The 26,757-nt window shown below is 40.0% G+C and overlaps 1 pseudogene; it reads right to left on the bottom strand.

Moving 5' to 3' along the window:
* Positions 1 to 8,070: 8,070 nt before the first annotated feature.
* On the bottom strand, positions 8,071 to 14,117 carry LOC102005120 (annotated as a pseudogene).
* Between the last annotated feature and the right edge of the window lie 12,640 nt (positions 14,118 to 26,757).

A 26,757-nucleotide genomic window follows, 5' to 3' on the forward strand; every position in this document is an offset into this window, starting at 1 on the left:
AGGAAGACCCTCTGCCTCGGCCATAAGCTCCCCAGACCCCTACTGCTATGCTCTCTGACACTCTACCATCATCAATTCAGCCACCACCAGCCCAGGCACCCTTGCTAAGTTCTCCTGTGTCAGGATCCTCACTTCCTTTATCCTCAGAGCCACTGACACCTCCACTCAGCCTGCTCCAGATCTCCTTGCCCCCAACTGGCTCTCCCTTGGCTGCAGTAATCTACCTGCTTCTACCTTTCTGCAACCCCACTGCCAGCCACCTCCAAGGTGCCCCTGGCCAGATGTCTCTGGTCTACCCGACCTGCAGCCATCCAACTCCCCATCTGCAAGGTCTGACCTCCACCTACCACCTTGACAGACTATATATCCAGCCTAGACCAGCCACCTACTACTACTAGCCCTTCACTACAGCTGACCTCCTTAACTGGTAAAACCACACACCTTCCTACTCAAAAACCCACAAGCCTTCATTGATCTCATAGGCTTTGTTATCCAGACCCATCAGCCTACCTGGAAGGACTGTCTGAAACACCTATATACTCTGTTCAGCATTGAAGAGAGATGGAGAATCATTACAGAGGCCAGGAAATCCATCCAGATTCTAGCTCCCCAAGACCATGCAGATCCAGAGGCTTGGGCATATAGAGCATTCCCAAACCAGATTGGGACTTCCAAACCCCCAATGGACAACAGTCCCTCACTATCAGGCAGCATTCCTCCAAGGGATCAGGGTGGATTCCAAGAAACCCACCAATATGCCAAAGCCTGCATCAGTACTCCAGAAACCTGATGAATCCCCTGGTGATTTCTATGAGAGACTATGTGAGGCATTCTGAATCTACACACCCATTGATCCTGAGGCTGCCAAGAACCAGTGCATGATCAATACACCCCTTGTGGCCCCATCTGCTCCTGACATCTGACACAAACTCCAGAAGCTGGAAGGGTTCTTTGGGCAAAATGGGACTGAATGGCTCGAGACAGTCACTAAAGTCTTCAACAATTGCAATGGCGAGGCTCAATGAGAGGCAGAAAAGAAAATGAAACAAAAAATCTCCTTCCTCATGGCAGCACTTAGCCAGACCCAATTACACAGAAACCCAAACTACTGATATGGGAGAGAAATTCATGTGGGGCAAGAACTAACTCCCTCCCAGGCCAATGCCAAGGGGGAAGCCCATGTCAGAAGGACATACATCTGGACCAGTGCACCTGCTACAAAAAGATTGGACACTGGAAAAATGAATGTCCCCTGGCTCAGAGATCTCAACTGGATTTCCAAGATAGTACCATCCCAAACCTGGCACACCTAAGCTGATCTGGCTTGCAAAATGGACTCAGACTAGACAGACTGGGCTTCCTCAATCTTGGCCTCTGGGAGTCTATGCTGTGTGGGACAGTAGGGGGCCAACCAATGGCTTTCATGTTTGACATGGGTGCCGACCATTCAGTAGTGATCTCCCCTGCTAGTCACCTTCACAAACAAAAAGGTCAACATTGTGGGGGCTGCTGGATCTCAGACAGCCCATCATTCCTTTCAGGCATGCTTGTGTCACCTGGGAGGACATGAAGTGATCCATGAGTTCCTCTACCTGCCTGACTGGCCCATATTCCTCCTGAGGAGAGACCTGCCAATCAAACTTGGAGCCAGATCACCTTCACATGGCTGGGGTCATGGGTGTGCCAGTCTCACTCTCAACAGTCCTGAACACCTAGTCCTGTCCATAACCATTCCTCGTGAGGAAGAATGGAGACTGCATGTCCCACATCTGAAAGAGACCAACCCCTCTCCCAACCTATTTAAGCTACTTCCTAAAGTCTGGATTGAAGAATCCCACCAAGATTGGCAAAAACCAGGCCCCAATGATAGTAGATCTCAAGCCAGGGGCAACCCCTGTTAGAATAAAACAGTATGCCATCCACAGGGAGGCATGAGTTGGGATCCAAGAAAACATCAATCTGCTACAGGAGTCAGGGATTCTCAGAGAGTGTCAGTCCCCCTGGAACACACTCCTGTTACCTGTTAAGAAGCCAGGAGGAAACATACTGACCAGTTCAGGACCTGCAAGCTGTCAACAATGCTATAGTCACTCTGCATCCTGCTGTACCCTATCCCTACACTCTGCTGAGCCTGCTCCCACTGAGAGCAACCTGGCTCACCTGCCTAGATCTCAAAGAGGCCTTCTTTTGCCTGAGGTTGGCTCCCCACAGCCACTGTTCTAATGAGAAGAAACCAATACTGGACAAAAAAACACAACTTACCTGGACATGGCTACCACAAGGGTTTAAGAACTCCCCTACTCTGTTCAGGGAGGCCTGAGCTGCCAATCTGACTGCCTTTTCAGCAGACAAACTAAACTGCACACTGCTCCAATGTTAATGACCCCTTACTGGCAAACAAGACTAAACAAGACTGTTGGAGGGAAACACAGGCCCTCCTACAGCTGCTCATGGACACAGACTACAACTATTCTGGAAGAAAGCCCAGATATGCCAGACCTCTTCTGTATTAGGATTTGCCATCGCTGAGGGGCATTGATCTCTCAGACTGGAAAGAAAACAAGTCATTTGTTCAATCTCCCAGACAAAACTCCAGAAGACAACTCCGTGAATTCCTGGGAGCATCTGGGTTCTGTAGAATTTGGATCCCAGGTTTTGCAGGAAAGGTCAAACCAGGTCTGCTGTCTTCTCCAGACCAGAAAATACACCCTTGGAATGCAGGGGATAAACAGCAACTTGCATTTAAGGAAATCAAACAACTACTTGACAGCACCCCCACCCTAGGGCTGCCTGATGTGAGTGGAAAATTTAACCTCTTTGTTCATGAGAAAGATCACATGGCTCAGGGAGTTGGGGACCTGGCACAGATTGGTGGCCTACCTCTCTAAAACAATTAGATACTGTGGCATCAGGGTGGCCACCCTGCCTCCATGCTGTGGCAGTAACTGTCACCCTCATCAAGGAGGCAGACAAGTTAACAGTAGGACAAAACCTGCAAGTAAGAGCACTCCATTCTGTTGTCACTATGATAAATAATGACACCATAAATTTCTATCAAACACCAGAATAGCTCAATACCAGGGGCTACTGTATGAGAAACACAGAGCCACCTTAGATACTGTCAGAACTTTAAATCCAGATACCTTTCTACCTGTGGAGAAGGGCTACTGTGAGGAAGTTACTGATGAGTTGTTTTCCCATAGAACTGATCTCATTGAGAAGCCTTTGCCTCAACCGGATGCTGCCTTGTTCACTGACAACAGCAGCTTCATACAGGTTGGAGAGCAATTAGCAGGACATGCTGTCACTACCACTGTCCAGGACCCTCCCCTAAAGGCTGATCAACCCAAAGGGCAGAACTCTGGGCCCTCATTTGAGTCCTCCAGTGGGCCTGTGGAAAGACTGTCAACATTTACACTGATTTGAAGTTTGCCTTTGCTACCATTCATGTGCATGGAGCAATATATAAGGAGAGAGGACTCATGACAGCAGGGGGGAAAGAAATTAAAAATAAAAAGGAAATACTATAGCTCCTAGAAGGCAATCTGGGAACCCAAGAAAGTGGCCATCATGCACTGTTGGGGAAACCAAAAGGGACAGGACCCTCATCACAAAAGGAAACTCATTGGCAGATCAAACAGCCATAAAGGCAGCCAGACAGATTAGATCTAACATCCTGATGCCTCTACAAGTTCTCAGAGATGGTTGGATTGGATCCCCTGAAGCCATGCCAACAGACTAACAACTATATAGAACAGATGAAGCTTTCATGAAATCCTACTGGGTACTACTTAAAGACTGCCAATGACCACTAGCAAAGCACCCTGATGCAAAAAGCAACCCTGAGTGCCACTCCTCTAAAGAAAACCTCTGGACCTAAGAACAAAAAGCTTTCAGGGATAGGTCAAGCTTTTACACTCTGCCTGATACCAGTGTATTCATCCCCTCCCACAGCACTTACCCCTTCATGCTGGAAATCCATAAAAAGACCCACTTAGAGAAAACAAAACTAACAGACCTCCTGCAGAGCTATTACTAGATTGCAAGGCTCCCCTTCTCTGTGCCTCAGTCTGCCAAAGATGCCAAACTTGTGTTCAAACAATCTTCTCCAAAACCCACAGCCACTAGGGGAATCTAGCACTAAGGGATATCACCATTTGAAGACTTACAGATAGACTTTACTAAAATGAAACCTGATTTTACACAAAAGTACTTGTTGGTCATAGTCTGTACTTACTCTGGGTGGATGGAAGCCAAACTGACCACGACTGAAAAGGCCCAAGAAGTTGTTCAACTTCTCCTCAGAGAAATAGCCCCCTGATATGGGCTCCCAGTGACCATGAGAAGTGAGAGTGGGCCTGTTTTGTGGCCAGAGCTGACCACGGACTTTCTAACATGTTAAACATTAAATAGAATCTTAGCATGTCTTACTAACCACAGAGCTCAAGGAAAGTAGGATGCATGAATAGAGCTCTGAATTCAATTCTAGCTAAATTCTGCCAAGAAACAGGGGCAATTTGATTAGATATGTTGCCCCTGGCCCTGCTCAGGTACACCTCAGGACCCTCAGACTATTCATCTTACAAGATAATGTATGCTACCCACCCCAATTACCAGACATTTCAAGGGAGATATCAGCTAGTTAGGAGATAATTATGTAACTCTGGAATTACAGATCTTAAGAAAGGTCGTGTCACAAATAAAACTGTATTAGACAGGACTCCTACTCCCATGGGTAATCTTGCCCATTGCTTCCAGCCGGGTGATTCAGTCTGGATTAAGAATCAGAAAAAGACACCCCTCCAGCCTGTTTGGCTGGGGCCTTTTGTTGTTGTGTTTGCCACCCTCATCACTATTAAAGTTACAGGAGTTGTACATGGAGCCATCACACTAGAGTCCAGGAGGCTTACCCTGAGGACCCACCAACCTGTCCAGAGCTCCAAAACCTGCTCAAGACTCATCTCCAACAGGCTCATCAGAAGCTCAATTCCCAGGACAACCACTCTGTTCTGGTCACTCAGACACTGACCAGTCTACAGAAGGCTGAAGCTTGAGGATGCCATTCATGGAACAGCTCCACAGCCAAATGCATTGCTACCCTTGATTTTTAAGCCTCTTTGGACTGCTTGCTCTAGTCTTTGCTATTGGTCTGGCCACAGCAGCCTGTAAAGAATGGACCCTCCCCCATAGGGTTCTATTAGTCTTCACTTTTGTTGCCATTGTAATGTATTTTATTTATCTAAACTGTTTCTTGTAAGATAACCTGATAAATTGCCACACAGGCCATACAGATGGCTGCCTCTAATAACCTGATGCTGTTACTGGTCCCTTTAATAATGATCTTAAAACTGACAAACCCAGATCCCCTTCCCTCTTATGTGCTATTACCTTGGGACAAATACACCCGCTGCTGAGTCAGGTATACCCCCACCTGACTAAAGACTATTGTCCTCTGTATGTCAACCTTCCTGACCTCCACTGAGGCTACCCCAGTACCACTCCAGACCTGGGCACTCTCCAACTCCAGCTGTCACCCCTCTGTGGACCTTAAGGATCCTGTCTCAACTAAGGTGGCTACCAACATCATAAACATGTTTTATAAGGAAACTAGAGCTACCACCTGAAAACCCATACTTGAGCTTATCGCCACTGATGTTAAACCTAATCTCCAAGCTTCCCTCTGTATTCACTGGCCAGACTCTCCCAATGCTTAACTCATTTCCAATCCCACTATGGGACACCTCCCCACTTCTGACTGCAACTACACCCCGACTTTGCTCCTTCCCAGAGAACACTTTAAGAAAGTAGATGAAGATAAATGAGTAAAGCTTATCACCAGCCTCCCCAGAGTAGCTACCTCCAGGCTGTTCAATGTACAGTCCCCTTACTGTTTGGTTGAGAACACCCTTAAATAGGAGATTCCTTCTGGGGGACCATGATGGCCCCCACCTCTTCTACCTGCCTCCTCTTTCCTAACTAATGCGGTTCAAATGAGTTAATAGTAATTGATACTAACATGTTTCTCCTACACTGGGGAAGCAAGACTAGAGGGGCCACCCAGACAAAGTGCACTGGGCTAGCCCCACACCCTCAACTGGAGAAGCCCTAGCCTTCACCATCACTGCGTGGAAAGAACAACAGAAAGGAAAATTCAGTTACATCTATTGGGTAGATAACTGTTTCTGCCTGTCCCCTGGGTTATTCTGGCTCTGAGGTAAAAATGCTTACCTCTTTCCTGGCAAATTGGACTGGAACTTGCACTTTTGTCTATCTCATCCCAAAGATAGACATACTCCTAGGGATGTAGACTTTCTCATTAACCTACCACTCTGCACTAGAAGCAAATGAGGTGCCAACTTAGTTCCTCTCTGGAATGGTTTGGGCCCCACTGGGGGACTTATAGGAGGAACAGTAAACTTAATTACACATGTCCTGACATTTGAAAAGCTATCTAAAGAAATATCTGGCAGCCTAGAATCCAACTCTAACTCACTCACTCACAAAAAGAAGTAGATTCTTTAGTGGCATAGCCCTTCAAAACCACTGAGCATTAGATCTGTTTAATACAGAAAAGGGGGTACCTTTGCATTCCTACAAGAAGAGTGCTGTTTCTATGTTAACGGATTGAGAGTTCTCTATCAAACAATACAAAGCCTCTGAGACCATGCTGACAGGCTTTAGGAATCATACCAATCTAAAGGTTGGTGGAGGATCTTCTCCTGGAGAAACAGGACCCCATGGCTTATGCCCTTCCTTGTCTGTTAATCTTTATTTTTCTCTTACTGCTTTTTGGTCCTTGCCTACTCCAGTGCTTAACAGACTTTCTCCAAGATAGAATTTGAGAGCTGACCCAACATCAGTTAGTCAGCTATTGGTAAAAACCCATGTGCATTACAGTCCAGGGTCTACTAGTGATGTCTTATAGAGCTACTCTTACAGGGCATCAAAGGGGGGAATGAGAAAGAAATTGGTCTACTTTAAAGGGTGATCCTCTACCTCCATGGATCTCAGTAGTTCCTGTGTGCAGGTGAGCACATTCCCTGCTCCCTCCTCCCACTTCAGCTACACTTTGAAATGCTAATAGGGAGGGTTCACAATTCTCTAAATCTGCAAGTGCTGCTCCTTCTCCTTCCCCCTTCTACCGGGACTTCCCTCTCCTATCAGGACCTACCAGGACTCCACTCTAATTTATGGCACCATCCCTACCCCCCTTGTCTTAGGTTAGATTCTCTACCTGAGTGAGATAGGCCTGATGGCTAGAGTTATAAACCTGTCATTTTTGAATAGCTGTCTTTTCCTGGGCTCATTTTTCCCACCACAAACTCAGTAAAAACCTTTGTAGTGCCGTCTTCAGGGCTCAGAAGTTATAAAGCATGAGCTTCTCTGAGCCAGGCTAGCCAAATAAAAATCTTTCTCCACCTGTCCAGAGTGCACGCTTCATTCCACAGCCATCTGAAAGTCTGGTATCCTATTTTCCACAACCCTATCATTAATAATGGCAACACCAGCAGGCCAGCCGCAGAGCCATGTAGCAGAAAACAGCTTTCTCCTATCTGCTTCTCTTGACCAAGCCAGGCTGCTGGCATGTGTCTGAAGTCCTAGCTACACAGGATACAATCCACAGACAGATTCCCCATTCACAAGTGGCCAAGATTATTGTGCTTCAATTGGCTTTTAAAAATATAAATAAAAAATTATAAATAGGTCTTCAGAACAGCCAGGGCCACAAAAAAATCTTTAACAAAAATCATCTAAAAGTTTGTGAAAATATAAAACCCAAATCTTATACAAGTTCAATGTTACCCCATACTATTTTAAGTCTTACAGAGAAGGATCCCACAAATGGTGTTAGAAGAAAAGAAGGTCTGAGTAGTGACAGAAAGTATAGAGGGGACAGAGCCAGAGACTAAATGAAGGAAGAGAGCATGGAGCTGCCAAAATTCTCTCTCTCTTTTTTTTTTTTTTTTTTTTTTTTTGCTGAAATACAGTTCTTTGATAGTTTTGAACTTGTAGTGATCCTCCTGCATCAGCCTCTGGGAATACTGGGATCGCAGGTACATGCCACCACACCTGGCCCAAAGCAGCACTCTTATTAGATTGTGATGAGATCTTTTTCAAGCTGCAGAACAGTTTCCTTGAGGGCTGGATCTGCTGCCCAGTTGACTTTACTCCCCAAAATGAGGTTCTGGAACACACGTTGAATAACTGTAGTAATCTGCATCTCCATCTGTAGCCTTTGTTGCATGGTCTTTATCTTGTCTGAATTTTCATACTGTCCAACTCCTCTTTCTGTTTCTTCTCAGTTTGTATTTCTAAAAGCTTACTTTCTGAAGCGTGTTTTAATTGCAATCTCTTTCTAACATCAAGTAGTTTTTCTTCTAATTCTCAAGATTCCTGCTGTAGTGTCATTATTGTTTTATTTAGCTTCAACACTTCTTTCATCGTATCCATGAGCACACTGCTCTGGGTGTTAACTTTTTCCAGGTCATTTTTAAGTGCAGCTGAAAGTTGCATCCTGCTCAGTGCAAGACTCTTCATTTCAAATGCAACTTTCACCTCTTCAATTTCATTTTCCAAGTCTTCAACTTTAGCTTCCATTTGTTTTTCTTGTATGATTTGTTCTGGAGTTTTTTCTTCATTTGCATCAATCATCGAATTATATTCTAAGCGTTGTTGTTTTGTCTGTGCTCTCAGCCACTTGCTCAGTGCAAAAGCAAAGACCTCCAGGGCTCCTGGCAGGTGGCTGGAGGAACAGCCTGAGCAGCAGCGACATGCAGTCCTTGTGTGAAGCTCCCGGGGACATGCAGCAGCCCACCCGCCCCTCCCAAGTCCATGGACCTGGTCTTTGGTGCATCCTTCACCTGCGGATCCCTGCTGGCCGGGCGATGCCCAGAGATAACGAGGGTCAGAGGTGGTTCGGAAGACCCAAAATTCTTAAGACAAAATAAAATACAGAAAACATATTGATTAAAAGTAAAAGGTTTTTATTCCTTCTATTTATTATGAGATCTCTGTTAAATGACCTATAAAAGTGTTGACTAGTCTTATATAAAAGAGTTATGATAATTTAACTTGGCCAAATACATCTGAGTGCACATTGGTTTTATAAACAAACTGTCTTATGTGTGTTTCTTTGTCAATTTGTAACTAGTTAGCATACTTACAACAGTTTTGTTTGAGCTTAACAATTTTTCTTCCTTTTTTCCTTTTAGATTTTTAAAATATTTGTCTATAATTTAAGTTGACTGAAAGTAAATGTCATTAAAACTAAAGTCACGCTTCCACCCAGGTTGCCAGCTGATCAAAATGATGTTGAGATTGTTTTTGCAAATATAATATATATTGTTGTCTGTGTATTTAATTTGAGAGTCTTTCATTGGTCAGAAATAATGTGTCAGTTGTTGGGATCTCTTTCCCTTAGGTCATCAAAAATTTGTTAAAAAGATTAAATGGGGGTCCCTTAGGTTTAGGAAAACTGTTGGACAGGACTCCCCTTGGTAAATAAAAGGGAAGCTTTCTGGAAATATCTTATTCCAGGCTTCGCTCATTAATAGGGCACCAATAATTTCCATAGCCTTATGGGAGACTCACCCCAATAAATGTTGCTAAACATATTATTGTAATATGTCTATATTGGTCGTTATCAAAAGGTGAAGATTTCTGTAGGTAAAACAATCAGGTTTCATTGAAAGATATTCTTGGTACAGAACTAAATTAAGAGACAAAGATTTCCATATAGCTATAACATTCATTACTGCTAATCTCATGGTATACTAAAATATAGTTATGTCTTCAAAATATACAGGTCTTCTAAGATGTAAAACTTGGATTGTTTATGGTAGTAACTTTTTCCAGACTCAGATATCTGACTTTCTCTTGTACTCCAGGTACTTGTAATAAGAAGTATGTCAAACCAGCATGAGACCACCTGTTAAATAAAATTTTTAAGGCTTCTGTGATGTATATGTTATATATGTCACTATACCTGGAAATGCTTAGACACTGAGCAGTTCAATGTCATAAACTTCTTTGATGACATGCTGTTGTGGAAAACAAGACAGCAGACTTTTTCAGATGGTTAAAGAACCAAGAATGCAGTCTGGAAAGGGAAAAAAAGATTTTTACTTGGCTAGTCTGGCTCAGAGAAGCTCACACTTCATAACTTCTGAGCCCCAAAGATAGTATCACAAAGGTTTTTATTAAAATTGTGGTAGGAAAAATGAGCTTAAACAAAGGCAATTATTTTAAAAATGACAGGTTTATAAGTTTAACCATCTGACCTGCCTCACTCAGGTAGGGAATCTAACCTAAAACAAGGGAGTGGGGACAGGCCCCACAAATTGGGGGGTGGTATAGGAAAGGAAAGAACAGCACTTGCAAGTTTAGAGAACTATGAAACCCACCTATTAGCATATCAAAATGTGGCCCAGGTTGGAGGAGGGAGCGGGAATGTGTTCGTTGGGGACAGAAATTATTGCACTCTGTGGAGACAGAGGATCCCCTCTCAAATACACCAATTTCTTCTTCAATCTCTTTAAAGGATAAGAAATGAGGTGTAGTTTCTTCGTGTGATTTAATGTTTAGTGATCAGAAAGAGACTCTTGACTAAAAAGGCTAATCTACACTAAGCTGGACATTTAAGTGTGTTACAAAAATAATGTCATAATGATTATCATGCTAAAATACTATGTGTGGCTTTTGATCTCAAGACTTCTTTGTAAAACTGTATAACTATTTTCTGTTAACATGTTGCAGGGATTCAACTACTAAAACAATAGTGGGTGATAAGGAATAACAGTCCTCTGGCTGTACTTTATATTTCAAGATGCTCGATATTCAGATAAAAGTATAATAGTTAAACTCACTGCTCCCATTGCAATACTCACATCACTAATCTTCTCTTTTGGGTGTTCAACAACTAAAGTTCAGAGACCAGAATTAAAACACAACTGGTCTAAGATTACAGCCAATATATAGTTCTTGCCCTCCAAGGTCAATGAGAACCCAGGACATGAGGGAACCTTTTCTAAAGATCCTACAACTTTAGTAAATCATCTAACCTCCTGAGCAAAGAGGTTGCTGGATCCCAGAGGACAAGAATCAACAAATGTGTGGTGTGCTAAAGAAAGGTTACCAAGAGGGACTAATCCCCCAAGCTTTCACAGAAAGCCACATGGCCAAGAAAAACTAATACCCATCCTGACAGATGACACTGATGAAGAAGCTGAGAGGCTCCATACATGGTTCCAAAGTAATGTCTGAGGAAATTTATCTGACCTTGATAGATGAGAGGTTAATTTTAATTAACACAGGTCTCACTTTAACTTGGTCTTGAGCAGACAGAAAATTATAACCAAACAGAAAATTATAACCAAAAGATGCATAAAAACAATGCCATAGTAATAAGCTAGATATGAAAAGGTGCCCCAATTGCTGACCACTTCTGACAGTTTTCAGCTACATCAGTAGCTGACCACTATTATGGGACATTAAGAAAAAACTACAGTACAATCTATAAAAGCTTAAATTCTTTAGCTAAAATTGTCTTTCAAGACCACCAAACTTTCCATCTTCTTACAGCTAAAACTTATAATAAAATATCAGACTCTATCAGTAGAGGTGTTTAGGAAGCCAGTGGGTTATAATCGCTAGTCTAGTCCCAGAAGAACAGCTTCTATACTTTGCTCTTTCTTCAACATGCCTTTTGTTCTAGTGCTCATGCCTTAATTATACATGTCCTAATTTTTCAAAAAAATTTGATTATTCTTGCCTAGAGACCGCCGAACTCCAAGTGATCATGCATATGAAACCAATGATAAATGTGTTAGAGTCCTGCTACCAGGATCCACCAGACTGATCTCATACAGAGAATTCAAAACTGCTAAACCACAAGATGACTTCTATCTGGAGCCCATTAGATTAGCTTTCTGGAGAAGACCCCTTACTGCAGTCTCCCCTGTATTGACCCTTCTCAGCTCAAAGCAGCTAGACAGAAATGATGCCCTTTCTTTCTTAACTGCAGTTAGGGGTAGCTTTTCGAAGCCGTGGGATATTGTAGACATCTAAGTTAGTTGTAAATATTATAGGCAGTTAGACAGGGTTGGGCTTTTGCCACAAAAGAAAATTGTGGCCAGAGGCACATTCACTAAAGGTCATGCTTTGAGAAAAAGAGAAAGCACATCTCTTAAGATTTGATTAAATAAACAGAAAGGGGGAGTACAGTTGCCCCCACAAACACAACTAGACCTTGCTACTTTCACTATTAAATTTTTAAACCTGCTTACAAAAAATAAATATACTCTGCCAGAACTTTGTTGGCAAAAAGACAAGTTGACAAGCATGCCTAGGTTCCAAGTCCTGTAACAAAAAATCCAAACAGGAAAATAGGATGGTCCAGTGCAGCTAACAACATGGGGACAAGGATATACTTCTGTTTTAACAGACAATGGAACAACACAGCCATCGAGAACCACATAAACCCATGACATGGGGACAACTTAAGAAGACAATACAAGAGGCTCACTTCAGGCAGGTGAAATGACAGGGCCACCCACAAACCTCCGTTTGTTGCTATGGTTACCATCAAATCCTGTATCATATGCATAATACCAGTTGCAGGAAATGAATACTGGGCTTATGTATCCAATGTTCCTTTACCCAGACCAATCAAATGGGCAGATTTCCCAGCAGAGATTAATCACGATCAGTTGGATTGGGCACTCATCCTTTTAGGGCCTCTGAAAATCTGAGTTCTAAAGCCACTTTAAATTATACCTCTCGGGGCTGGGGATTTAGCTCAGCGGCAAAGTGCCTGCCTGGCAAGTGCAAGGTCGTGAGTTCGGTTCCCGGTACCGGAGAAAAACCAAAATAAATAAATAAATAAATAAATTATACCTCTCAGTTTATATATCCACACCTGTGTGTTGAATATGGAACCTTATAATCCAATTATTGTCTTCCAGCCCATGTACAATTTTGGATGGCACATGATAAGAAATAATTCATTTTTGGGGGGATTGGGCTCAGTTAATATATCTGGAGCATATACAAATTCTTCAGCCCCCCTCCATATATATCTGTCTCCTTGTATAACACCTACTCATTGGACCGATTATATTAAATCCCCCTGTGGGCCATTTGTAAAGGTTAATGAGGCCAAAAGATGTCTGTGGATCTATTTGAATTAATTGACTGGAGTCCCTGAGAAAAAAATAGAAGAAAGAAGAGATAATAATTCAAAATGACATGATGTACCATCAAATCAAGTTAATGCTTTAGCTAAATAAACCCTTCCAGAGAGACAAGTTTTCTGATATGCTTCATCAATTTAACCCATGGAAATTTCTCAAGAGATAACAAAATATCCCAGTTTTAGTTTTCTGTAAGTGTGTTTGCAATACTTTGTTTATGTCTTCTGATTTTATTATTAGTCTGCTGTAGAGGAACTCAAACATACTGACATTTAAAGGCTCTCCAGCCTTCTAATCCTGTGATTCAACTTCTGCAATCAAATAAATAGAAAGGGAGAACTGCTGGAGACCACACTGAAGGCAATGCTGAGCAGGCTTTAGAATTAATCAGCTGGCTTTTTGTATTAACTCATGAGTCTGTCCCAAGCCTAAGCACCTTGCCAGATGAGCTAATGGCTGGCATGCAGAAACAGAACTCTACATTCCAAAGGTCATGGTAGAGGCCTGGAGTGGCCTGTGACACTGTGACATCTCTGAAAGCAAGATAACAATGCAGCTGAAGTGCCGACTTCCCCTCAGATGCTCAAGGGTGAAAACTGCCAACTTTAGAGATCAAGCAGCTCTCTCATCAAGAAAAGATTCACTGTTTGGAATGTCTTTATTCCATCTTCACAAGGCCTTGCTCAGTTTTGCTCCCTTTTACCTCAGCCATTCCACGTACTTTTCTGCACATCCCCTGAGGTTGTGTACCCAAATAAATAATGGGAAATTCAGAGACATCTTTGTCTGAGCCATAAGAGCTCTGACCTTCCCAGAGACCCATATAACATACTACTTTGTCTATTGTCTTTTATCCTTCACTGTACACTTGTCCATAAAATTGGGAGACTCACCAGCTCCTGATAGTCTGGGGTGTATCTTAGTCATTTTCTCATTGATGATACACAGTACCTGAAACTCACATCCTAAAGGAGTAGAGGTTTATTTTGGCCCACATATCAGTCCATAGTCAGCTGGCTCACAAGGTAGAAACAACATGGTACAGAGGGATGGTGAAGGGAAAGCTTTTCACTTCACAGCAGCTAAAAAGCAGAAGGAAAAGGGCAAAGCCAGAGTGGTAGATAAACCCTTCCAGGTTGACCAGACCCCTCTTCTTAACACCAAGCTATCTATAGGTGCCCCCATAACCCAATCACCATCAAGAAGCTCCAGCCCTGAGCCCATGAGACTTTTGAGAGATATTCAGATATCAACCATAATGGTATATATGTGGTCTCAGGGTATCCTTAAAATGGATAATTTGGGGTGTTTATTCTTCTGTTTTAGAATTTACAAGACAGAAGAGCTTGCAGGTGAATCAGGAGGATTTATTAGGCATACATCTGGTTCAGCAGACTCCTGTCCAGAAAACTGAGTGCCAAACAAAGGAAGAAGCTCCTGTTGTATACATTTGGACAGTGTGGGTTGGAGTGAAACTGGAAAGGGATACAAGCAATGTTACAGAGGCAAGACAAAGGCAATCATTTACTCAGTGACAGATTTATAACTTAGCCTTGAACTTAGGCAGATTTTAGGAATTCTAGGATGTCATAGGACTCAGTCTACAGAAACATCGTTGTTAACTTTATCTGTATCTCTTGAAGAAAGAAAACTCTGAGATGGCACAGGGCTCTGATTACAGAAACACAATTGTCATCTTTATCATCATCCTGTGGTATGATGTCTTTAATTCTTCTGGGAAGGTGGGGAGATTCCTGAGAAACTGGGACATCACAGGACTCCATTTATAGGATTGTGGCCATTATCCCTATCTGCAGCAGTGGTCATTGGTTACAAAGAGGAGAGTCCGAGGGGAAACTGCTCAAGGCTGAGAGACAGAAACTGTTTTTTCTCTAAATTCTGCTTTTCTTTGAACCTTTTATCATTCACCTGGTGTCTTGTTGCCTTAAGTCAGGTTGCCTATTAGTGCATTAAAACAAAAACTGACTCTACTGGTTAGGCTAAAATGCAAACCAATTATATGTGCCTGTACCCACTTATTAGTTTTATTTATATACTGTTTTTATCTGAAAATGGAAGTCTGAGCTGTAACTTTGGAATTTATGAACTTATTGTACTTTTAACAACTTTAGGAATTTAGGAATGTTGAAGCTGGCAGTAAAACAACTCTAGGGAGCAGAGGTAAGTAAAATCTTGGGTTGCTTTGATTATGCCATAGTTTCCTTGGAACTACATTCTTCTATTCTCCTTCTTATCTCTATTTTTAATCACACCTCAGTATTACCTAATATTCAATCAATATTTAAATCTCCCCAATGGCTGGGAATTCTTGCACTTAATTTTATCAAAGGAAATGCATGTTGTATTTGTTTCATGTTTCATAGATCTTTCCTAACTGAGAACAGTCCTCACCCCACTCTCTGATTCAATTTCTTTTTTTAAATTGTTTTTTATTTTAAAGAAAGTAGAACATGAGACACAAACAAACAAAAAATAGAACAGTATCAACATACCAGTATCTCAAACATAAATAAATCAAAGCAAGAACATTCAAAGTGATACAGGGTCTCAAGACAAATTAATACAAAGCAACAGTGGTTGTTACATTGCATATCGCTATCCTCAACTACATTGCTCAGATTATCAGACGTAAGAATGAAAGATTTCTCAAACCATTAAAGAGAATAAGAAAATAATTCTTCAATAAAATATTAGAAAAAGTACAGAGTTTCACTAGACAAGATGGTAGCAGTTCACGGTTGTAATTCCATTACATATTGTTACCTTCAGATCAGTTGCTCAGACCACCAAACACAAGCATGCAAAGTCAATCAGAACGTAAAAAGTTGTGAGCATTAGCTGTTCATTTCAATACACCATCAGATAACAGCAATACAGTCATCGCAGCTATTCGTATATATATTTATGTTTTGCCTTCCTTCTTTCTTTTTTCCTCTTTCCCTCACCCCAGTCATTCCTTCCTTTGAGCAATTTCTTCCCCTTTCCTATCATCTATTGTACGTTCTGAGTTTTACCTGTTCTTTCAGGTCCCTACACCAAGGAGACAATATGATGTTTACACATGTAGGTCCTATTTATTTCACTTATGAGTATGGTCTCTAGTTGCATCCATTTACCTACAAAAGCCTCGAGTTTATCTTTTTTAATAGCTGAGTAATACTCCATTGGATAAAAATACAACTTTTTTATCCATTCCTCAGTGGATGGACATCTGGGTTGTTTCCAAGATTTAGCTATAACAAATTGTGCTGCTATAAACATGGGTGCACATATATCACTGTGGTATGATGTCTTTAATTCTTCTGGGAAAATACCCAGAAGGGGAATAGCTGGGTTAAATGAGACTTCTAATCCTAGTTTTGTGAGGAATCTCCAAATTGATTTCCACAGTGATTTCACCAATCTACACTCCCACCGGCAGTGAAGTAGGGTTCCTTTCTCCCCACAGCCTCTCCAGCATTTGTTATTGGTTAATTTCTTCATGATAGCCATTCTTTCTGGGGTGAGATGGAATCTCAGTGTTGTTTTAATTTGCATTTCTCAAATGACCAATTATGTTGAACATTTTGTCATGTATTTATTCACCTTTAGTAATTCTTCATTAGCGAAGTGTGTATTCATCTCAGATGCCCATTTTTGGATTGGGTCTTTGAATTTGAGAGGCCTGATTTTTTTAAAATTCTTTATATGTCCTAGATAGAAGTCCTTTGTCTGAGGGGAAGTTGGCTAAAATCTTTTCCCAATTCATGGGTTTTCTTTTTACTTTATTGGTGATTTCTTTAGATGTGCAAAAACTTTTCAATAAGATGAGATCCCAGTTGTTGATTCTTTGAAGTATTTCCATGCAGTTTGGTTTTTGTTCATGAACTCTCTGCCTACCCCAATGTCATCAAGATTTTTACCTACTATCTCTTCCAATAAATTTAGTGTTTCTGTTTTAATATTTAGATCTTTGACTTTAATTTAGTGCATGGTGAAAGACATGGGTCTAGTTTTAGTCTTTGGCATGTGGAATGCCAGTTTTTCCAGCACCATTTATTAAAGAGGCTATCTTCCTTCCATTGAACATGTTTGGCCTTTTTGTCGAAGATAAGGTGACTGAGTGTGTTTGTAGTTGTATCTGTATCTTCTAATCTGTTCCATTGATCTCCAGATCTGTTTTTGTACTAGTACCATGCTGATTTTATGACAGTAGCTTTGTAATATAATTTCAAGTCAGGAATTGTGATGCCTCCTGCCTTTGCTTTGTTTTGCAAGATTGCTTTTGCTATTCTAGGCCTCTTCTGGTTGTAGATGAACTTTAGGAGTGTTTTCTCTACATTTGTGAAGTATACTAATGGTATTTTAATTGGGATTGCATTGAATCTATACAACAATTTTGGGAATATGGCCATTTTCACAATGCTGGTTCTTTCTATCCATGAGCAAGGAATATCTTTCCATTTTCTGATATCCTCTTTGATCTCTTTTTTCAGAGTACTATAATTTTCACTGTATAGATCTTTTGCTTTTTTGTTTGATTGATTCCTAAGTATTTACTCTTCTTAGATGCTATTGTGAAAGGTGTGGTTTCCCTAATTTCCCTCTCAATCTGTTTGTTATTTGTGTACAGAAATGCTATTGACTTTTGAGTATTAACTTTGTATCCAGCTATGCTACTGAATTTGGTTATTAAATCCATGAGCCTTTCGGTGGAGTTTTTGGGGTCTTCTCTGTAGAGTATCATGTCATCTGCAAATAATGACAATTTCTCTTCTTCCTTTCCTATCCCTATTCCTTTTATTTCTCTCTCTTGTCTAATTGTTCTAGTCAATATTTCCAGAACTGTATTGAATAGAAGTGGTGACAGTGGACACCCTTGTCTTGTTCTTGATTTTAAAGTAAAAGCTTTCAATTTTTGACCATTTAGTATGATGTTAGCTGTTGGTTTATCATAGATGGCTTTGATCAGCTTGAGATAAAGTCCATCTATTCCTATTTTCTGTAGGGTTTTCAATATGAATGAGTGTTGGACTCTATTGAAGGCTTCTTCTGCATCAGTGGAGATGATCATGTGATTTTTGTCCTTGGCTCTATTGACATGGTGAATTACATTGACTGATGTGCATATATTGAACCATTCCTGCATTCCTGGTATGAATCCCACTTGGTCGTTGTGTATAATCTTCTCGATGACTTGTTGTATTCTGTTTACTAGTATTTTATTGAGAATTTTTGCATCTATATTCAATAGGGAGATTGGCCTGTAGTTCTCTTTCTTGGTTGGGTCTTTCTCTGGTTTTGGTATCAGAATAATACTTGCCTCCAGGAATAAGTTGGGGGGAATTCCTTCCCTTTCAATTTCATTAAAGAGTTTGAGAAGAATTCATGTTAAATCTTCCCTAAATAGCTTGTGGAATTCAGCTGCGAATCCACCAGGACCTGGGCTTTTCTTCATTAGCAAGTTTTTAATTACATTCTCAATTTCACTGGCTGACATTGAGTTATTCAGGATTTTTATATCTTCTTTATTCAGCTTTGGCAATTCATATGTATCTAGAAATCTGTCCATTTCCTCTGTGTTTTCCATCCTATGAGAGGAAAGATTTTCAAAGCAGGTATTGACGATCTTCTGAATTTCTTCTAAATCTGTAGTGATTTCACCCCTTTCATTCCTTATTGAGTTCATTTCAGTTTTTTCTTTCCTTTTTTTTTTTTATAAGGTTGGCTAGAGGTTTATCTATTTTATTTATTCTTTCAATGAACCAACTCTTGGATTCATTAATTCTTTGTATTTTTTTTTTTAGTCTCCATTGCTTTAATTTCTGCTCTGAGCTTTGTAATTTCCTGCCTTCTTTGGGCTCTGGGTTTGACTTGCTCTACTTTTTCTAGGAACTTGTGGTACAGCATAAGATCGTTTATTTGTGCTTGTTCTGTTTTCCTAAGGTGCGTGTTCACTGCTGTAAATTTCCCTCAGAGGACTGCTTTCATTATATCCCACAGGTTCCTGTAGGTTGTATCTCCATTTTCATTTGATTGTAAATAGAGTTTAATCTCTACTTTGATTTCATCTCTGACCCATTGCTTGTTCAGGAGGATGTTTTAATTTCCAACTGTTTATGGAGTTTTTCTGTTTTCTTTTGTCATTAATTTCCAATTTCATTGCACTATGGTCTTATAGTATACATGGGATAATTTCAATTCCTTTGCATTTACTTAAACTTGTTCTATGTACTAGTGTATGGTCTATTTTAGAGACCATCCCATGTGCAGCTGAGAAGAATGTGTATTCTGATGCTGTTGGGTGGAAGACTCTGTAAAGGTCTACTAAGTCCATATGTTCACATGTTTGGTTAAGTTCTGTTATTTCTTTCCCAATTTTTTGTCTAGTTGATCTATCTCTTTGTGACAATGATGTGTTAAAGTCCCCTGTTATGGTTGTGTTTCTACTTATCTCATTTTTTATGTCTGTTAGAATTTGTCTTATAAAGGTGGGTGCTCCTTTATTTGGTGCATAGATGTTTGTGATTGTTATCTCTTCCTCTTGAAGCTTTCCCCTCACAAGTATGTAGTGACCTTTATCTCTTTGGATTGTTCTTGGTTTGAAGTTCACATTGCCTGCAAACAGACTACACCTGCTACACCCGCTTTTTTCTGGGTTCCAGTCACATGGAGTATTGTTTTCCATCCTTTAATTTTCAGTCTTTGAATTTCCTTTTGAGTTAAATGTGTTTCTTGTATACAGCATATAGTTGGGTTTTGTTTCCTAATCCACTCTGCAAGTCTACTTGTGTTGGTTGGTGCATTGGGACCATTTACATTGACGGTTATAACTGATACATACTGGCTTATCTTTGTCATGATATTCTCCTGCTGTTGGATCCTCCTTTTTCCCTCTGTTTAATTGCTTGCTCTGCTTGGTGGTTCCTTTCTGTTGTTGTTCTTGAAGATGCAGTCTGTTTTACCTCTGCCTAGTATGTCTTTCAGTACTCTTTGTAGGATTTGTTTGGTGCTCATGAATTTCTTCAGTTGTTCTTTATCATGAAAATATTTTATTTCTCCATTAAATTTAAAAGATAGCTTTGTAGGGTACATCAATCTGGGTTGGAAGTTGTTTTCTTTCAGTACCTGAAATACTTCACTCCAAGCTCTTCTTGCCTTGATGGTTTGTGTTGAGAAGTCTGCCGTGATTCTGATAAGGTTTCCTTTACAGGTGATCTGTTTCTTTTCTCTAACAGCTTTTTATATTCTGAGCTTTTGTTGAGTTTCCAGGATCTTGATCACTATATGTCTGGGGGTAGATTTATTTTGGTTATGATTAACTGGAGTTCTATATGCTTCACTTATCTGGATGTCCAATTCTCTTACCATGCCTGGGAAATTTTCTGCTATTATTTCTGCAAATAGTCTTTTTATGTCATTTGCATTGATTGGCACCTGCTGTTTCATTAATACCTATTAATCTGACATTGTTTCTCTGCTTTGTCCTGCAACTGTTGAATTGTTATTTCCTGGTTCCTTGTTGTTTTTAAGAGATCCCTGCTTTCACGTTCATTAGTGGCAATGCTGTCCTCAAGGTCTGAAAGTCTATCTTCAGCTTCATTCAGGCAGTTTTACAAGCTTTCAATGAAATTTTTAAGTTCCTGGATATCTGTTTGCATCTGTTTCATACCTTCTAGTTCTTTTCTATATTGTTTACTGAAGGTTTCATTGAGTTGTCTATGCTTTTCTATTTTCTTGTCTATGTCTTCTTTGAATATGCTGAACATGTCTTTCATTATTGTTGTCATCTCTTTTCTCACCTGAGACATTATTTCTGATCTGATGTCTTCTATGGCTTGATGGAGTTGTTTCTTTACTTCAGTTGCTGTCATTTCAGAAATTTCAGGTGTGTGATTTGCAGGCTCTTCTGTGTTGATGCCTCCTGGACTTGTTTTGGGTGGTGTGGAGTTCTGGTATTGCATTTTTCTCCTTCATTTTGTCATTTTTGAAGAACCAGAGACTTCCTGTAGTGCAGTCTCACTGTTCTGGTCTTGTGTGACTGGTAGGGCGAGAGTCTGAAGATCCCCAGTACTCAGTGTAGCTCCTGTGCTGGTGAGTGGTGGTGGCAAGGTGAGGTCCTAGATGCTCCTGACCTTTCTTGCATTCAGTTGGCTCCCAGGAGTGTGTGCAAAGGGTGGGGGAGGCTCACCGGTGTTCCTGAGACTGTCTGGGGTTTGGCCCAGCTTCCACAAGAGGGGCGGAGGATGCAGGGCGAGTTCACTGAGGCTTCAGATATTGCCCAGGACAGAACCTGCTTCCCACACTGGAAGGGGAGAGCTGAGGGTGAGCTCCCCGAGGCCGCTGACTATGTTCAGGTTTCAGCTGAGCTACCATGGGGATGTGTGTTGTTTTGGCAGTGACCACCAGGGCCCCAGAAGTTGTCCAGAGATCCATGTGCCTCACACCCTAGTGGGAGAGGCCCCTGAGTAGCTCACCAGGTTCCTAAAGGTGTCTGACATTCAGCCCAGTCCCGGAAGACACACTATGGCTGTGGCAGGGAGCCTCCTAGGCCTCAGAGGGTGCCCGCGGTTTTGCCTGCGACTCACTAGGCTTCCTGAACATGTCTGGGGTTCGGCCCAGCCCAAACCCACACACTATGGGTGTGGCAGGTAGCCACCGAGGCCCCAGAGGGTGCCTGTGTTTTCGCCTGCCTTGCACGCTGGTCAGGGAGGCAGAGCCCAGACTCACCGGGCTTCCTGAAGATGTACGGGTTTAGCCCCTCTGATTCAGTTTCTATGATTTATGAAAAAACAGGCTAAATAGCACAGAAATACACCACATTTTGGATTTGTCTTCTTCCTCATGATGTATTCTCTATTCCTGCTGTCTTCCTGTAAACTGGAAATGAGTTAGAAAGAGGTTCAGGTTGAACTTCTTTTGAAAGTATGCTTCATAGTTGTGTTGTATGTTTCTGTTGCATCAAATTAGTAGGTGTTGAATGTCTAAGTGTTCTACTCTTAAACAATAGAGTGGATTCAGGAGCTGAAAACTGTTTTATAAAAGTCATTGTGAAAGTTTTACCTTAACTTTTCACCTATTGTCATGTTTTGCCTTAATCATTTACTTCATTATATATAACAAAATGGTTACTTTCATAATCTATTATCCCACTTATATTTATTATATGGAATTTTATAGAAAATTTCTTTTTCTATTTTAAAGAGAAAAAACCAATAACAAAACAATAACAATAAAGACAAAAACAAAACAACACAAAAACAATACATAAAACAATACAGGATTTCAAAACAAGATAATAAGAATTAACAATGGTTGTTATATTACATATTGTTATCTTCAAAGAAGTTGCTCAGTTTACCAGATGTAAGAATGCAAGATTGATCAAACAATTAAAGATGATAACAAATAATAAAAAAACATTAGAAACGATGCAGAGCTTCATTAAGCAAGATGATAGGAATTCAACAATGGTTGTTATATTGCATATTATTGTCTTCAAATCAGTTGTTCTGATTACCAGATATAAGCATGCAAAATTGGTCAAGAAGAAAATTTAAGCATTAACTGTTCCTTTCAGTAAACCAATAGACATCAGCAATACATTTATCCCAGCTATCCTTGTATATACATATATATTTCTTTCTTTTTTATTTTAAAGAGAAAAGAACAAAAGTAAAATAACAAAAACAAAGACATAAACAATACAACATAAAAACAATAAAAATGATACCAAATTTCAAAACAAGGTGATACAAAATTAACAATGGTTTTTATATTGCATATTGTTATCTTCAAAATGGTTACTCAGATAACCTCAGATAACCAGGCATGTAAGATTGATCAAACAATTACACATTAACTGTTCCTTTCAATAAACTAAGAGAAATTATCTTAGCTATCTTGTGTATATATATATTTTTTTCCCTTCTTTCTTTTTTTCTCTTTTCCCTCATCCCAGTTGTTCTTTCCTATTTGAGCAGTTTCTTTCCCATTCACAAATTCTATTGTACCTTTCAGATTTTATTTACTCTTTCAGGTTCTTATACTAGGGAGGCAATATGATGTTTACACATGTGAGTAGAAAATATCTTAATCAAATAATATTATATTATTACAGTGAAGTATAATTCACTCAGGGAAAGCAGAATATTAATTCTTTTTTAATTTCCTATTTTCAGAGTAAGAATTAATATTTAATTATTCACTATCGTGGCAGATAGCTTCTTTTTATTTGGGTAGAGGGGCTTTCCATCTTCTTTCATACACTGAGAAACATTTAGGCTTTATATATATGCAGTTCAGGGGTCTCTAAAATACCTTCAGGTTCAATAATTAGCTGTAAGGTCTTGCAGAATTCAGAGATGTTATCCCCCTGCGTATGGTTTTCTGCAACAGGACACAGATTAAAATTAGCCACAGGAAAAGACATGTAGGGCAGGGTTCAGAAGGGAGCAGGCACAAAGCTTTCAATCACCCTCTCCCAGAATTTTTGTTGTAGTGCTCATGTGTCCCAGAAGCAAAGTATGATGATATGCATGGAGTGGTACTGACCAGGGAAGACCACCAGAGACTTGATATGCAGAAATTTTATTTTAGGCCTATCATGCAGATATACATAACAACCTACTTTGTGGATCTTTTTCTTTAATCCTTCCATAAGTCAAGCTTATATCATATAATCAAAGGCATCACAAATCCCCTTATTAGCATGGACTATCTGACATGGCCCAAGGCATCCAGGCAAACAGTCACTTTTATAAGGCAGGACATTCCATGGATTTACAGGTTGTCTTCAAGGACCTAAAGAAAAGAACCAAATCTTTCTTTGGGCAAGATTTGTAATTTATTACAGAACAATCATTATATTTTTGATAATTAAAGTTTTCTATTTGGCTCTTGTGTTCTTTGACATGATCCAATTATCCTAAAAGTTCTAGATACTGGGACTGCCTCCCTCAGTGATTTGAGACACATGTTCATTCCACTTGATTCTCAAAATGTTAATGTCAGTATGGATTTTATTTATCTTAAAATCTATGTTGACTATTGTTTTAGTCATTTTCTCATCGCTGGAACAAAATACCTGACACATTCAAAGGAAAAGAGATTTATTTTGGCTCATAGTTTCATTCCATAGTCAGCTGGCTCCAAGGCAGAAATAGGATGGTGGAGGAGAAGGTGTTCAACACATGGCAATCAGTAAGGTGTGAGACAGAGAGAGAGAGAGAGAGAGAGAGAGAGAGAGAGAGAGAGAGAGAGAGATTGAGAGAGAGAAAGAGAGACAGTGGCAGAGACAGAGACAGAGGAGGGAGGAACCAGGGACAGAAAACACTCTTACAGGTCACATTCCCAGGACCCACCTCCAACCAGGCTCTCCCTGCTTATGGTACACTCAGCTACACAACTCATCAATGGGTGAATCACTGAGGAGTATTGTACACTCACAATCCAATCACCTTCCAAACACATGAGGCTTTTGTGGGACGTGTTAGATCTAACCACCACAAATATATTCAAATTAATGATGCCAAATTATCACTAGATTTTACAGATCTACTTAATGTACAGTTTCTTCTATTAGGACTGTTCACTCAAACCTTCTACTCTAAACTTAGCTAAGCAGGACTAGAAGGAGTACTGATGTATTATATCCAGACCATTAAAGAAGTAACACCAATGCTTCTCAGTCTATTCTACGAATTACAAAGGGAATGAACACTTCTGAATTCATTTTATGAAGCCAATACTACATACATCATCAAGACTAGATACATCATCAACAACAACACTACAGACCAGTATCTTTAATAAACATAGATGCAAAATTTCTTAGTTGTTGTATTCTTCAAAACAGAATACAAGAACATATTTAGAAAATCACTCACCATGATTGTGTGACTTTCATCATAAGGATGCAAGGATGGTTCAATATACATAAATCAACACATGCAATATAGCACAAAAAACAAATCAAGCATAAAAATCATATTATTACTTAATTTAGAAAAGTCTTTGAAAAAAATTCAACATTTCTTCATAATAAAAGCCATAAAGAAAGTAAGTATAGAAGAATCTTATGTCAATATAATTAATGGTATTATGACAATCCACAGTCAAAATCACACTAAATTGAAAAACTGAAAGTATTTCTTCTAAATCAGGAACAAGACCAGGGTGTCTATTCTCACCACTTCTGTTCACTATAGTATTTGAAGTTTCAGCCAGACTAACTAGGTAAGAGAAAAAAATAAAAAGGTTAGAATCAGGGAAAGAAGAAATCAGATCATATCTGTTTTCAGACAATATGATCCTTTACTTAGAGACCCTAAAAGCCCAACTGGAAGACTGTTTGATTTGATAACCAAATCAGCAAAGTGGCAGGATACAAAGTCAATGTCAAAAACCAATAACTTTTCTATATAACAATGATTAATTAGCTGAGAAAGAAATCATGAAAATAATTCTATTCACACAGTACTAGCTTCAAAATATATTTCAATATTAGCCTAACCAAAGAGATGAAAGACCTTTACAGTGAAAATTATAGAATGCTGAAGTTATAGAAAATTGAAGAAGACACTGGAAAATAGAAAGATATCTCATGCTCACAGACCAGCAGAATTAATATTGTTAAAAATGACCTCATTACCAATAGCACTTTTCAGATGCAATGCAAGCCTCAACAGAATTCAAATGACATTTTTTTTTTGGTACCGGGAATCAAACTCATGACCTCACCCTTGCCAGGCAGGGGCTTATGCCACTGAGCTATATTTCCAGCCCTGACATTCTTTATAGATCTAGAAAAAATAATCGTTGGTGTGTCCCACACAGCTCTTGTTGTTCCTGGAGGAAAACCACGAGAGGATTGAGAAATAAAGACAAGAGACAAAAGCTGGGGTCAGGTGGAGCTCTCTCTTCCAGTAGGAGAAAAGGAACTGGCCAAGAATTGTACAGCATTTATTTATACACTCAGGAAGTTGATGTCAATTTCAGCCTCTCTGCCTAGCAACCAGTTTGCAAGTTGAAACAGCTTGTTTACATGGATAGGAGTTTCCTGTGTTCTTGGGCCAGCCTTGTCTTAGCCCCACACATGTGATGGATTTCCAGCTTTAGCCACTCTCTACAAATCTCAAAATTTGTATGGCAGCAAAAAAAGACCCAGAATATCCAAAGCAATCTTGAGCAAAAAGAGCAAAGCAGAAGGCATCAAAGTACATGATTTCAAATTATACTACAAAGCTGTGAAAACAATAACAGCAGAGTTGTGACCTGAAAACAGACACACTAATGAGGTAGAATAAAGAACACAGAATCAAGCCCAGGTAACTATGACTTTGTCCATGATTCTGGACAAAGAAGCCAAAAATACATGTCAGAGAAAAGACAAATGGTACTGGGAAAACTATATATCCATGTGTAGAATATTGAAACTTTCACCCTTCACAAAAATTAATTCAAAATGGACTAAAGGGGCTGGGGATTTAGCTCAGCGGCAAAAGCGCCTGCCTGGCAAGCGCAAGGTCGTGAGTTCGGTTCCTGGTACCAGAGAAAAACCAAAAAA

This window comes from Chinchilla lanigera, unplaced genomic scaffold, assembly GCF_000276665.1.
Source record: "Chinchilla lanigera isolate Chin_1 unplaced genomic scaffold, ChiLan1.0 scaffold00061, whole genome shotgun sequence".
Classification (NCBI taxonomy): domain Eukaryota; kingdom Metazoa; phylum Chordata; class Mammalia; order Rodentia; family Chinchillidae; genus Chinchilla; species Chinchilla lanigera.